The sequence below is a fragment of the Psammomys obesus genome, unplaced genomic scaffold, assembly GCF_907164565.1.
Source record: "Psammomys obesus unplaced genomic scaffold, mPsaObe1.curated_primary_1811, whole genome shotgun sequence".
In the NCBI taxonomy this organism is placed as follows: domain Eukaryota; kingdom Metazoa; phylum Chordata; class Mammalia; order Rodentia; family Muridae; genus Psammomys; species Psammomys obesus.
Window position 1 is genome coordinate 35,855,220 of NW_026585504.1, and position 15,463 is coordinate 35,870,682.

The following is a 15,463-nucleotide window of genomic DNA, read 5'->3' on the forward strand; positions in this document are numbered from 1 at the left end:
TCCAAGGGATCTGACATCTTCACACTAATGCACATAAAATAAGGTTAAATAAATATAAATAAATGAAACGCTTTAAAAAAAAAAAAAGAAGAAACCATTTTTTATTTTATTGAAATCTTTTCAGAAGTGTTTCTGGACCTGTGGTTCAGGAGGGAGAAGGCTAGGTCTCAATCTACCAAGCAAACCTGGTACAAGTACTCTTCAGTGTAGAGGTAATTCTTCAGACCAGCCCCTGTCTTACAGAAACAAAAGAATCATGGACCAAAAATAAATAAATAAATAAATAAAATAAAAAAGAATCATGGACCACACTTGCTGTGTCAACAGGTTCCTGATATCTGGAGCACAGACGGTCACAAAGTTCCTGAGGAGGCAGCTACATTTTCCTGACTCTGGAGATAGAAGCTAAAAAATTCTATTATTTATTTGACATGTTTTGGTGGCAGTAACTTCCTGACCCATGGATCACCGGCACAGCATTGACTTCCCTCTCACAATTCAGAACAACAAAGACTACTTCTTAGCAACCAGTCTTCCAGACTGAAAGAAAGATAGCTGTTTTCCCAGTGTAGGATTCAAGAGTACTGTTCTGGAAATAATTCTTGCTGGCAAAGTTTGAAATTTACTTTTACACCATACTAACATTTTGGATTATAGCCTAGTGGCTCCTCTTTCTAGCAGTTAGTCACAGAATATATAGCAGTTAGCTATATATTCATCCTTGGACATACACAAAATTTGTTTACTACATTTAACATTGAAACAATTTAAGTGATATACTAAGAAACAGAAGCTATTTTATAATATTTGTGTGTACTGACATATAATACAATAATTAAATCCACAACCTATACATATTTATTAATTGACATGAAAATGCACGTAGTATATATTGCTGAATAATGGAGTAGGGTATAAAATATGATTGTGTATTTGTATATATGGTGAGAGAGCTGACAATAATATTGAAAAGCTATCCTTCAGCGTTACTATGTTACATGATTCTCACAGCATTTTGTAGATATTCATAGATTTGTAAACCTTTATGAATAAAATTGTGTTTATAACATCAAAGAATTCCTACTCTCTTGTGAGAAATACAAGACAACATCTTATTTCAGGGACAGGGTATGGATTTCACTATTTTTTTAGTGTCTGACTTCTCATGTATAATTTAACATTAATTTAATTGCATCAGCCATATTCTGTTCTTTCAAAAGTTATAAAGATAAAGAGCTAGGATTAGACATGAATGCTCACTATTCACTTATTTTACAAACTACCTCTTAACATGTACTTTGTACTTGTCTTAACATATTCAGTTCCCATGGCATTCTTGACAAAGCTCTCCACATACATTGAATGTAGAATCCCTTTATACTTTAATTGAACAATTATGTGTTCTTGGCATCACACTTGGTAAAATTATGAACCTTTAATACTTCCTTCTCTAATTTTTCATATATCTAATGTACCTATTAGATTTATTTTTTTCTTTATTTATTTCTCTCTACCTACATGACAAGCTGTGGAAAAAAAATTAGAAAATACCAAACCTGTGTTTTATAGTCAGGTGTACAAAAATATTGTACATGTGATGACACTTGAAATTGTGACACTTTCTGTTGAGGTTTGGTGGTGGTGGTTTCCTAGCATCATAATTATTACTTGCTATAGAGTCTTTAAGTAGATCTCAGATATGTTTGTTTGTTTGTTTGTTTGTTTGTTTGTTTGGATTAGCCAGGATTCTCTAGAGGAGTAGAACCCATAAAATAAATGCAAATCAACAGTGTATGTATTAGATTGGCTTGTTATGGTGTTGATAGTGGAACAATGGTTGTATTGATAGTGGAAAGGCAGAATTTGTGGATCTAGGCACCTCAGCAGTCCATGTCTAGTGCTGAAGACTGGAAGATTCCTAGAGAGTGATTGGTCTTCAGTCCACACTAACAGGCTGAAGAGTCTGTGTCCTGATGTTAGTGAAGTTGTAAGCAGCAGAAACAACAGCAGCAGCAAAAGGTGAACTCACAGGAAGATATGAACATTGCTGGTGAACTTGTCAGTTTAACAGGAAGACAGTGTAGACCAATGTATCTTAGCCCAGTAGTCAACCAACCCTTTCGTAGGTGTTGCCTAAGATAATCTGAAAACATAGATATTTACTTTACAAATCATAACCATCACAAAATTCAATTATGATTTAACAAATAAGGTCATTTTATAGTTGTGGTTAACCATAACACGAGGGGCTTTATTAAAGGATCTCAGCATTATGAAGGTTTAGAGTGGTGAATTTGTTAGTTTTCAGGATATTACTATTTCAAAGTGCTTCCCAAACCAACACAATTTTGGTTTGAGGTAAGACTCCAAAGAGAGTTATTTATACTTAGCTTAATTATTCTATACAGATGAACCTTGAAGGATCTCCAGTCCTTAAATTAGTTAATGGTTTAGGTTTACTCTAGTTACTTTAGATTCCATCCAGTACTGCAAATGCCTGCTCTGAGATTCCACCTCACACTCTCCTGAAGGGCTAAGATCAAAAACTCAAGTGATGATGCATATTGGAAAAGTTGTGGAGAAACTGAAATCCTCCTCCACTGCTGGTGGGAATGTAAACTTGTACAACCATTTTGGAAATCAGTCTGGAGCTTTCTCAGAAAATTAGAAACAATGCTACCTTAAGATCCAGCTATACCACTCCTGGGCATATACCCAAAAGATGCACCACCAGTCAATTAGGACATTTGCACAACTACGTTCAAAACAGCTTTATTTGTAAGAGCCATCCAGAATCTGGAAACAAACTAGATATCCCTCAACTGAGGAATGGAAACAGAAAGTGTGGTACATACACTGGATGGAATATCTCTCAGCAATTAAAAACAAAGAAATCATGAAATTTGCAGGCAAGTGTTGGGAACTAGAAAAGATCATCCTGAGTGAAAGAACCCAGAAGCAGAAAGATACATTTGGTATATACTCACTTATAAGTGGATATTAACCATATAAAATAGGATAAACATATTAAAATTTATAATCCTAAAGAAGCTAAACAACAAGAAGGACCCTAGGGAAGAGGCTGAAACCTCACTCGGAATGGCAAACAGGATAGACATCAGAAATAGGAGAAGAGGAACAGAACAGGAGCCTTCCACAAGGGACCTCTACAAGACTCTCCCAACAGGGTATCAAAAGACATACTGAGACTCATGGACAAAGTTTGGGCAGAGTGCAGGAAAGAAAAAAAAAAAGGAAATAGAAAGACCTGGAGAGGACAGGAACTCTACAAGGAGACCAACAGAGCCAAAAAACCTGGGCCCATGGTTCCTGAAAAGACCAATACTCTAATAAGGACCATCCATGGAAACAACCTAGACCTTCTGCTCAGAGGACACCCATAGGCTCTTCAGTTTCCAAGTGGATACCCTAGTAAGGGGATCAAAGGCACTATGTGACATGAAATGAACTCAGTGCTTGGCTCTTTGTTCACTTCCCCCTGGGGGAGAGCAGCTTTTCCAGGCCACACAGGAAGATGATGCAGCCAGTCCTGATGAGACCTGACAGCCTAGGGTCAGACAGAAGCATAGGATGTCATCCTTTATTAGGGAATGAGGGAAAGGGCATGGCAGAAGAAGAGGGAATATGGGTGGGATTAGGAGGAAAGGAGGAAGGAGGCTACAGCTGGGATACAAAATAAATAAATTGTAATAAATTAAAAAAAAATCTGCTTGGTGTGGTAGTACCTGCCTTTAAGCTCAGCAATAAGGAAGAAGAAGCAGGCAGATTTCTTTGTGTTCTAGGCCAGCGTGATCTATATAGAAGTCTGACTGTAAAAATCTATCTAAAAATCAAATCAAAACAAAACAAACCATCAATAAGCTGTGATATATTTCCTCACAAACATACACACCAAAAGAAATTCCAAAGCAGAGTTTTCAAGTCATCAAGCTAGAATTATTACAATAAAAGTTCAAAGACATTATTATGAATTGTAACTTCTGTCTTAGGGTCTTTGTTGTTGTGAAGAGACACTGTTACCACAGAAACTATTTTATTTTTTGTTTTTTTTTATTAATTACAGTTTATTCACTATGTATCCCAACTGTAGCCCCACTCCCTTAAACCCATCCCAGTCCCACCCTCCCTCCCTCATGTCCTCCCATGTCCCTCTCCAAATCCACTGATGAAGGAGGACCTCCTCCCCTTCCATCTGACCCTAGCCTATCAGGTCTCATCAGGACTGGCTGCATTGTCTTCCTCTGTGACCTGATAAGGCTGCTCCCACCTCAGGGGTAGGTAATCAAGGAGACAGCCACTGTTTTCATGTCAGAGACAGTTCCTGTTCCCATTACTAGGGAAACCACTTGGACACTGAGATGCCATGGGCTGCATCTATGCAGTGATGCTAGATTAGCTCCATGAATGGTCCTTGGTTGGAGTATCAGTCTCTGAAATATCCCTTTGCCCAGATTTTTTTTCTCTCCTTGTGGAGCTCCTGTCCCTTTCAGGTCTTTCTATCTCCCCTTCTTTCATGAGATTCCCCACACTCTGCCCAAAGTTTGGCTATGAGTTTCAGCCTGTGATTTGATGCCCTGCTTGGTAGAGTCTTTCAGAGTCCCTCTGTGGTAGGCTCTTGTCCTGTTTCCTGTTTTTTCCCTCTTCTGATGGCCATCCTGTTTGTCTTTCTGAATGATGATTGAGCATCTTACCTGGGGTCCTCCTTCTTGATTAGCTTCCTTAGGTGTACAGATTTTAGTATGATTATCCTCTATCATAGTTATAATATCCGCTTAGAAGTGGGTATATACCATGTGTGTCCTTCTGCTTCTGGGACACCTCACTCAGGATGATCTTTTCTAGTACCCATCATTTGCATGCAAATTTCATGATTTTCTTGTTTTTAATTGCTGAGTAGTTTTCTATTGTATAAATGTACCTCAATTTCAGTATCCATTCCTCAACTGAGGGATATCTGGGTTGTTTCCAGCTTCTGGCTATTACAAATAAAGGGGCTATGAACATGGTTGAGCTCAAGTACAGAGAAACTTTTATAAAAGAAAACATTCCAGTAGGCTTGCTTAAAAGTTCAGAAATGTAGGCCATTATTATCATGGCAGAAAGCATGGCTGAGGGCACTCAGGAAGACAATGTGCTGGAGAAGGAAGTTGTAGAATAAATATTAATGTTGATATAAAATCATTAATTTAGTCCAGCAGCAGTTTTTCTTTAGCCAACTATTTACCAATGTAATGAAATATAAAGGCTATGATATATTTAACTTAGAGCACAAATACTGAGCAATAATCATTCCATTCTAAACCTCCAAGGTAGTCTAGCTTCCTCTCAGACAAATTTCTCATCATACTTGCTTTTAATTATCCTAAGCTTCTGTTCATTTTTCCTGATATTTTGTCTTCTCTTTTTGTCAGGGACCTGGATTTCAGCGGGTGGCCTGAAACCCAGTTTTCAGATGGAGAACAGTGTTCTTTCTCTCAGGAGCAGCTATGGAGATGCTGGAGTATGTTAGCATACTGGAGTATGTGTTGAAAAGGTTTTCCACAGAATGTTACTGTTTAGCTCTCTTAGAATAGAATTGCAGGTGGCAATGGAAAATTGATCATTCAAAAACCTGTGGTGAAATCAAAGCATTACAGCTCTCTCTTAAGTTGTTGTGCTGGGCATGACACAGGTGCAGGTGAAAGCCCATGCCTTGTTAGCTTGCAGGTTAGACACAGGCCTGGTGAGGCCCAGGTCACCAGAGGGCAAGCCTGGTGAGAGGAGAGCCAGTGGGGGGACAAATGACAAAATAATAAATCTCAGGCTCCCATGGTGGAAAGCTCACAGTATCACACAGCATAAAAACCCAGCAGCACGTTTATTTGAAATCAGGGATTTATAAACCTTGGGCAATGAGAGGGATTCCAAGGATGAATGTGTTTGATTCACTGGGGTCATGAGGTCAAGGATACTTGATTTACATATAATAGTACAGCGCCTCATTTTCTGTGTAGTAATATGGTCATATCATGAGAAGGAGAACAGAGTATTTAATTTTCTTAGGGGTGAGAGGAAACTATCCAAGTACAATTGAAGGTTACTGCTGAAGACTGAGATCCTTAGCACAGTGAGGCATTTCTAGAAATTCTCAGTTGTTGGAGTGCTTTCCTTATCACGAAAGGATCTGGCCTAAAAATCCCTACCTCATTCCCCATCTGGTTGACCCAAGATCTTTTAATGAGCATCACTTGGCTTTCAGGGAAGACTACAGGCCAGATCCTTTCATGAGCCTATGGGGGACATTTTTATGCAACCTAACACAGCTGCTGCCTACTTAAGTTATTTCTTCTCCCAGGGAAAATTTCCTTAGGTTTCTCAGTCTCAAGTCTCAGACACCATTTCGTGAGTCTCTTGAAGATCTGGATCAAACATTACTTCACAAAAAATTTTCTGGTTTGTTTATAATTTCTGCTCTGACCACTCCTTGGACACTGAAAACACCTTTTGTTTGTGCTTATACTATTTTGTAACTCAGTGCCTGGCCATTCAAATGACTGTGTTTAAACATTATTTGGGCATGTCACCCAAGGCTTATTGTATTGTAATTTATTTCCCATTGTTAATGTGCTAGGTATTATTGTATTTATTCTTTTCTTTTTAGTCATGATAACATATTAAGAAAATAAAGAATCCATATATGAAGTTTTGAAATAAGACCATGGTACTTAGATTAGATAAAGTTATCAGAGTATAGACTGTATGATAGAATAACTGATACTTTCATTAGAAGAAAAGAGACCAGTCAACAAATGCACATATATATTTATATATACATTCACACACCCTAACACCTGCCAGGAGATGCCCTGCAGCACATCTGGACATTACTTGTCATAATCAGGCCTTTATACCTGAGCCGGAACTGTAAGCCAAGGTAAACATTTTTTTTTCTGCATAAAGTTATCTGTCATTTGGGATTTTGTTATAGTAATAACATGAAAAGAAATACAGAAGTTGTTTGCCAACTTGTTGGGCTATTACTAAAAATGAATGACTAAAAATATAGAAAATTCATTTAAAAGTAGATATGTACACGGGGTGGGAGAAATGAGAAGCAAGCTACAAAACTCTTAAGATAACTACATAGTTCCTCATGAACAATTCTGATAAGTTCAGAATCTGGGAAAGGTAGGGAAGTGGTTTCATATGTAGGAAAGGGTTTTGCTGATATGTAGCTTTAAGAAAAATACCTCCTGATTTTCTGGCTATTGTTGAAACACTAAATAAAATTCAGTTAGAAAAAATGCAGAATCTCTTCACCAAGAGTTCTCTTACACGCTCTTTAGCTCATCACTGTCTAAAACAACATTGGTGAAAGAATCATTGTGTTTGGCCTGAAACAGAATCCTTCCTCCACATCATGTCCTTTGCAAATCATTCATCCCACAGTCATCAGAAAAGTGTTTGCTGGTAGAGAGGCCCAGACTTAAATAAAATTAAAGAAGTTCCATTGTTTTCATTTGTTCATTTCTCTCATTCTTCAAATCTTTGGAGCCACTTTTCGTATTGTCTTAGGCCAACTGAAAGCTTCTTCATATATTTCAAATCACATCATTTGAGTGTGCATGAGGCAGATGCCAAAATTTTACATTCTAAGTTTTAAACTACTAGGTTCTACAGTATCCATTCTTCTTTCATTTTAGCCATCATAAGACAAATAGCTCTAAAAATACACATTTATTTGAATTTTTACTTTTAAATTGAAGCATTTTAATTATTAATATGTAGTTGGTTGATGACACAAAACAATAATCATTTTACATTTTTCTGATCTTAACATTAGTGCTAACCTCAAATACCGTAGCATGGCGATTGTTTCGTACTGTAAAAGGAATTTCAATAAAAAGATATTTAAAAAAAAACACGCATTGTAGAACAGGAAGCTAGCAGAAAACAGGACCTTCATGGAGCTTGTGAAGAATCACTGGGCTCATCACTTAGGGAGAAAGTAGTACAATTAGAGGTACTCTCCCTTAGCCAAACACAGAGCCTTGAGTTTCAAACTTTCCTTGTCTTTCTTTCACTAAAAGATTTCAGATAATTCACATCACCTAAACTCTAAACTCACACTTCTTTTACTTTCAATCTCATATAATTAGTGTGCCATATATTTTGTTTCTTCACTACCCTGAGGAAAAATCATGATTTTTTTCAGACCTCTCTACATTTTCTAAATCCTTACCAAAGCACTTGTTATAGTGGCAGCGTGTCAGTGATCTTTACAAAATACAAAGTGTGTATTCTCTACTCTTCATTACTCCTTACACTTCATTTTAATAACAAATTATAATGTGTGTGCCAGAAAAATGTCTAGAATGTCTCTTGAACTATATTTTTCTACATATCCTTCACATAATACAGACATTTTGTTCTTGCAGAAATGCTTATTGAAGAGCCTCCAAACTGTATAGATATTAATTAAGGCAATATGGATAGACCTCTGCTCAACATTAACTAATGGATGAAGGATGCACATATCTGTATTTGTACAACAGTGTTGCATCCCACACAGACAAATTTCTGTTCACATATCCTGTCTGCTTAGCTTCCCCAGTCACTTTCCTACTGGCATTTAACTTATCGCTTCTAAAACCAATTTGATAAGCAGATAGTTTGAACACTGAGAGAGCTGTGACAGAGAATGAAATTTCTGTCTCAACTTCTTAAAATTCCATTACAAAACATTTGTCGAAGTGGAAAAAGTACCAACTTCTTATACAGAAAATTTTTCCAGAGAAATGATAAATTAAAATGCTTTCTTTACTTTGATTTCTGGAAGAAATATTTGTTTATCTGTGCTGCTCTTTGGGAAACTCAGGAAGAAAAAAGTAGTATTGCAACCGTCTGAAAGATCAGTTACCCTCTGCTCCTTACTTAGCTGCCTTCAACAAATCTCAGTAAGAGGTTCTGTACATGTCAAATGCATTTGTGCATCAGTCAAGTAGATACTGAAATGTTAATGAGATATAACAAGTGAGAGACCGTTGTGTGAACTTATATCAGAAAATCATTCAATTGGAGTCCAAGATGGCAGAAAACAGCACGCACCTTATCAAAGGGGCATAGGATCCTAAACTCCGAAATAAGTGAGTGGAGGGGCAGCTGAAGCCAGATCACCATCCCTGAGGCTTCCTTAGAGAGAGGGGACAACCCCTCAGCTGGGGAAGTTTGGATCCCGGTCACCTGTGAACATCTCTGGGGACTGAGAATGGGGAATTTCAACACCCCTGCACTTTCCCTTGCCCCAAGCATGGGCCTTCCTGCTCAATTGAGGAAGAAGTGGTTGCCCCAACCATGAGCCTCCTTGTTCCCTGACTGAGACAGCAGAGGTGGCTGCAGTATAGGCCTCCCAGATCTTCACCAACCCTTTATGTGACCGAGGGCTAATATCCAGAATATACGAAGAAATGAAGTTAAAAAGCAGCAAATCAAGTAATCCAATTTAAAAATGGGTTTCAGAGCTAAGCAGAGAATTCTCAATAGAGGAATATTAAATGGCAGAGAAACACTAATTAAATGCTCAACGTCTTTATTCATCAGGGAAATGAAAGCAAAACAGCCCTGAGATTTCACCTTACATCTCTCAGAAGGGCTAAGATCAAAAACTCAAGTGACAAAACATGCTGGAGATGTTGTGGAGAAAGGAGACCCTCCTCTACTGCTGGTGGGAATGTAAACTTGTATACCCACTCTGGAAATCTATCTGGCGCTTTCTCAGACAACTAGGAATAGTGCTTTCTCAAGATCCAGCTATACCACTCCTAGGCATATACCCAAACTATGCTCAAGTATACAATAAGGACATTTGCTCAACCATGTTTGTAGCAGCTTTATTCGTAATAGCCAGAATCTGGAAACAAAAAGCAAATCATGAAATTTGTAGAAACCCTAGAACCCCTGCACAGATGTAGCCCATGGCAGCTCAGTCCCCAAGTGGGTGCCCTAGTAATGGGAACAGGAACTGTCTCTGACATGAACTCAGTGGCTGGCACTTTGATCACCTTCTCCTGACAGGAGAGCAGCCTCACCTGGCCACAGTGGAAGTCAATGCAGCCAGTCTGGATGAGACTTGTTAGGCTAGGGTAAGAGGGAAGGGGAGGAACACCTCACCTGTCAGTGGACTTGGAGAGGAGCATGGGAGGAAATGGGGGAAGGAAGGTGGGGTTGAAAGGAGATGAGGGAGGGAGTTATTGTGGGGATACAAAGTGAATAAACTAATTCATAAAAAGATAAATATTTTTTTTTAAAGTGAAAAATTATTTATTACAGTTTACTCAATTTATATTCCAGCTGTAGTCCCCTCCCTCCTCCTCTGCTAATCCTGCCCTCCTTCCCTCTTCTCCTCCCACGTCACTCCCACTGTTCACTCTTGGGAGAGATCCTCCTCCCCTTCGATCACAGCCTATCCTGTTAGGTATCATCAGGACTGGCTACATTGTCTTCCTCTGTGGCCTGGTAAGGCTGCCCCTCCCTGTTCTTCTATATTTTTATATTGTTAATTTCATTTGTTTATTTGAGCTTTGAAGTATATCTTACCTTATAAATATTTGAGATGTATTTCTGTAGTACTGAACATTCTTTTATATAAGTACAGAATAATTACTAGCATATTTAAACATAAATTATAAATTTGTAGATTACTCTCCAGCTTCCATCTTTTTCTATCAAATTACTAAGAAATATCTGTATTTCCTAGTAAACGTTAATTTATGATACAGAGTCCAATCTTAGATATCTTATTGAATTTATTTGTATTTTGCTTTAATCCATTTGTATACATAACACTGTGTCATCATTTTGGTCTTTTGTATAACTGATAGCTTTGGCTCTATCAGGCAACTTCTCATTGTCCATCTTCCCACAGTCTTGCTACATATTCCACAATGGCTGAGTACTATGTAACTGCCCATCCCAGTCTCCTGAACACTGTATTGAAGGTATCCACCATTTTCTGTTTCCTATTCATGGACGTTATGAAGTAAGAAAATTGTGTTTTGTGAATGTCTTGCTACTCATTATTTTATATCATTGTTCTGGTGTTAAACCATTTGAGACTTTTTGCAGAAGGAGGTTTTTTTTTTTAATTCTATCTCCACTATGCCAGTTGATCTGTCAATATCTTTAATGAGACTCTGTAATTTCAGACACAACAACAAAAAACATAAAATAAGAAAAAGGTTCAAGCTCATCACATTGTTTCCCTAAGCTTAACATCAGTCATTTCTAAAATATATAAATATATTCATTCTGAAACACACCCTATCACCAGCAGAACAAGGTTTCACAGCAGAAAGCTGATTTAAGAAAATTAATATATTTTAGTAAAAACTCTTTGGTTAAATTTGACCTGTGTGGTAAAAATCCATGAGGAATTACATGACTATTTTAAGCTCAGACAACAGTTGGGGTAGTTACTTTTTCTACTACATTAAAACAGCTTTATTTAAATAAACATGTAAAATTCTGAGAGGAGTTAATTATAGTCATTTTTGTATCCTGATGGCACCAGATCCAAATGAACCAGAAATCTCACAGGTCCACTGTGTTTTCCCTTTTATTATCCTAGCTGTGTATCCTGTTCTATAACCCAATAACAACTCATTGTTCTGTGTGCTCCTAACTCAGCCTTTTCTAACGTGTGTGCCTAAGCATGAATAATTTTTCCAGTGTGCTTTGATGTAACCTTTATTAACAGAAGCAATCCAAAATTGTTCCAGTATGAGATATCTATTTTCCAGTTCTCCAATATCAGCAAACCATAAGGCAAACAATAGTTTTTGTTTTGTTTTGTTTTTTTCCTGTGTCTGGTACTCTTTTCAGTGCAATACCAAATACCTGAAGAGAAGCAACTTGAGGAGACAGTTTATTTTAGCTGATAGTTCAAAGGTACTCTCTACTAAGATGGGGAAAGCATAGCGATCTGAGTTGAGATTGGCTAGTCACATTACACCCACAATCAGTAGGTAGAAAGCAAACATGAGGTAGGACTGGGATAGATATAAAATACCAGTGAATGCTATCTGTGGCTCACTAGTTTATAACTCTTCTTTCTCTGTTATATCACCCACCCTTTCTAAGTAAAGTACAGCCCTTCTGCAAGCATGCACCTAAAGCTGCCTATCCAAGAGATGTTTGTTTAGAAGTTTGGGATCATTAAAAGCTACACTTCAGAGGAAAGTATTTTTAGATTTTTCTGAAACATAAAATATTTTAAAAGAACTGTGTCGTTTATGTACATATTCACTTCATTTTTGTGTTTACCACAGAAAGGTTTATTGTTCCATCTTATTATAGAGATGGAGAATGTATGTTTAAATTGAAGACATAAAAGGAATTTCTCAATATACCTATGTATAAATGACATTTTACAGCTAGTTGGCATCAGTACAAAAGTAATTTCAGAATGCTTGTTTTCTCCAACTCTTGGCTCATTTTATCTCTCACCTTCTATTTTCCCCACATGTACTTTCATTATTTCTGACTCATTCCTTTTATTCTAAGTAATCTTTCTTAATAGTAGCTTATTGCTTCTGATTCAACTTTTTTGCTCTATATCAGCTTTCTTAATAGTAGCTTATGGAACAGGGCACCAAAAATTCTTCTTTTTACCTTGCCAAATTTCTAATATCCAAATCAATTAAAGTTATAGTCTTCTTGAACCCATTCAACTGCTCTTAAATGCACACTTGGAAGCTTCAATCCCTTTAGCATGCGTTATTCTCTTCATATTTCTCCTATGTAGTTTAAGAATGTATTACCTCAGTGTATCTGAACATATGTTCCAACCTGTTTTTATTGTGGTTCTAATGCTTTATTGATGCACACTGTTCATGATATTCTCTCCTATTCATTCACTTTCTCCTTTATGTCTTAGAAAATGAAATTGCCACATAGAGAGGAAAAATATTACAGGAATAATGGCTTTCTAGGCAGCAAATCCTGAGTTCAAATTTTAGGATTTAACAAAAAATATTATAAATCTTTACAACTTTCGTAACTTCTTCAAGCCTTAATTTTATTGGGAACAGAAATCAACATAATGCCAGTAACTGTAGTGAAGAAATTATTTGTGTAATATATCTCTCACTTAAAATAAACTCAATGACTAATAATTTCTTAATTATAATTGGGGTGCACTAATTTTGTTTACTTTTGAAGATGTGGTCCACTCACATTAATCCTTACCTTTTTTGGTGCTTATTGCCATTCTCACTCATCTAAACTTAATTTCTGTGATTTCTTTTTAAATCTTTGTTTACCCTTTTACAGTGAGGTAAGATAATTGACTCAATCATCATCATACTTTCAGAATCTGTTAGAGAATCCATCATCAGAGAGACTCAGTAGATATCTAAGGAATTGAATAAATTGTGACCCATTAATTCATCCAATTCTAAACTATAATGTGATTAAAAAAACAAGTGTATACAATTTGAAAGTGTATATTAATCATAATATGGATATGTTTCATCATATGTTTATTTATTTTTTATATTAATTACAGTTTATTTACTTTGTATCCCAGCTGTAGTCCCCTCCTTCATTCCCTCCCAATCCCACCCTCTCTCCCTCCTCTCCTTTCTGCCCCTCTCTAAGTCCACTGATGGGGGAGGTCCTCCTCCCCCTCCATCTGATACTAGCTTATCAAGTTTGTGCAGGGCTGACTACACTGTCTTCTTCTGTGGCCTAGCAAGACTGTTCCTCCCTTGGGGGGGGGGGTGTCAAATAGCCAACTTTCAAACTATGCTTTTCCAGCTATTAAAGGCTCATAAAGAGAAAATGAACAAATCTTTCAGAGAAATGGCTACACAAATTGGGCAAACAAAGAGGAAATGAACAAAGCTCTCAAAGAAATAACCCCACAAATGGAGGCAAATAAAGAAAAAATAAACAAAGCTCTCAAAGAAATACAAGCAAATACAGCCAAACAAGTAGAGGCACATTTCGCAGCATATAGAGAGGAAACAAACAAACAAACAAAAATAGAAGCCATCATTGAAAAGCAGGACCTCACATTCAGATGAAGAAAATGGTGCAAGACATGAAAACAGAATTAGAATCAATAAAGAATACATAAACAGAGAAAAATCTGGAGCCAGAGAACATAGAGAAAATAAAAGATCAGGAACTACAAAGGTAAGCATCACCAACAGAATACAAGAGATGGAAGAGAGAATCTCAGGTGCTGAAGATATACTTGCAGAAATTTATATGTCTCTCTCAAAAAAAATAAAATAAAATCAGAGAAGTTCCAAACACAAAACATCCAAGAAATCAAGGACACCATGATAAGACAAAATCTAAGAATAATAAGAGTAGATGAAAAAGAAGACACCAAGCTTCAAGGTCCGGAAAATATTTTCAAGAAAATCATAGAAGAAAATTTTCCAACTTAAAGAAAGAGATGTCCATAAACATACAAGAGTCCTACAGAACACCAAATAGACTAGACCAGAAAAGAAATTCTTCACGTCACATCAGTTTCATCATATATTAATTTCAGTGTTTAGTTAACAAGATTGTATTTACACTATTTGAGAGGCTATAGCAATTGTAATATCACAGCCAAACATTAGGAGATTAGGGAATCCTGCAAAAGAGGATGAGGAAGGACTATATCAAGAACATGAAACGAAAACCCACAGAATCAACTAACCTGTGTCGATAGGTACTCACAGAGACTAAACCACCAACAACAGAGCCTGTACAGGAATGACCTAGGAACTCTGCACTTATGTTGCTGTTGGGTAGCTTGATCTTGGGGTACTCCTAACATTGGGAGCAGGTTGTGTCTCAGACTCAGTTGCTTCCCTTCAGCACCCTTTCCTCCTACTGGGCTGCCTTATTTAACCTCAACAGGAGAGGATGAACCTAATCTTACTACAACTTGGTATGTCAGGACTGGTTGACATCCATGGGAGGCCTCCGTTTTTTTTTTTTTAAAGAAATGGAGGAGTGCATTTTGGGAAAGGGGTGGTGGGTGGCAAGGACTGGGTGGAGAGGGGAAAGGAGAAACTGCAGTAGGAGTAGAAAATAAATCAATCAACAAATAATAAACAAATAAATCAAAATCTTTGGAAAAATCTAAATTCTGGGGAAAAGGGGATTGTCATGTTGATGATGGTAGTTAACTCTCATCCAAGTCAATGGCACTAACACACTCATGAAAATGTTTTCTGAATTAGCTGAAATTGCTAATGGATAAGGCATTATTTTGAGACCATTTTCTGAGCACAAGGCTGAAGTCTGATGCTCAGTTGGATCAATTATGTTTTAATTGCTCATTGCCCTTTGAATACATGAGTAATAATTTGTTTTGAGTGAAAATCATACAGGGTTAGTTAAATAAGAAGAGGGATCGACATACAGAGGCACACACAGTGTATGCTTTGATTTAATAACG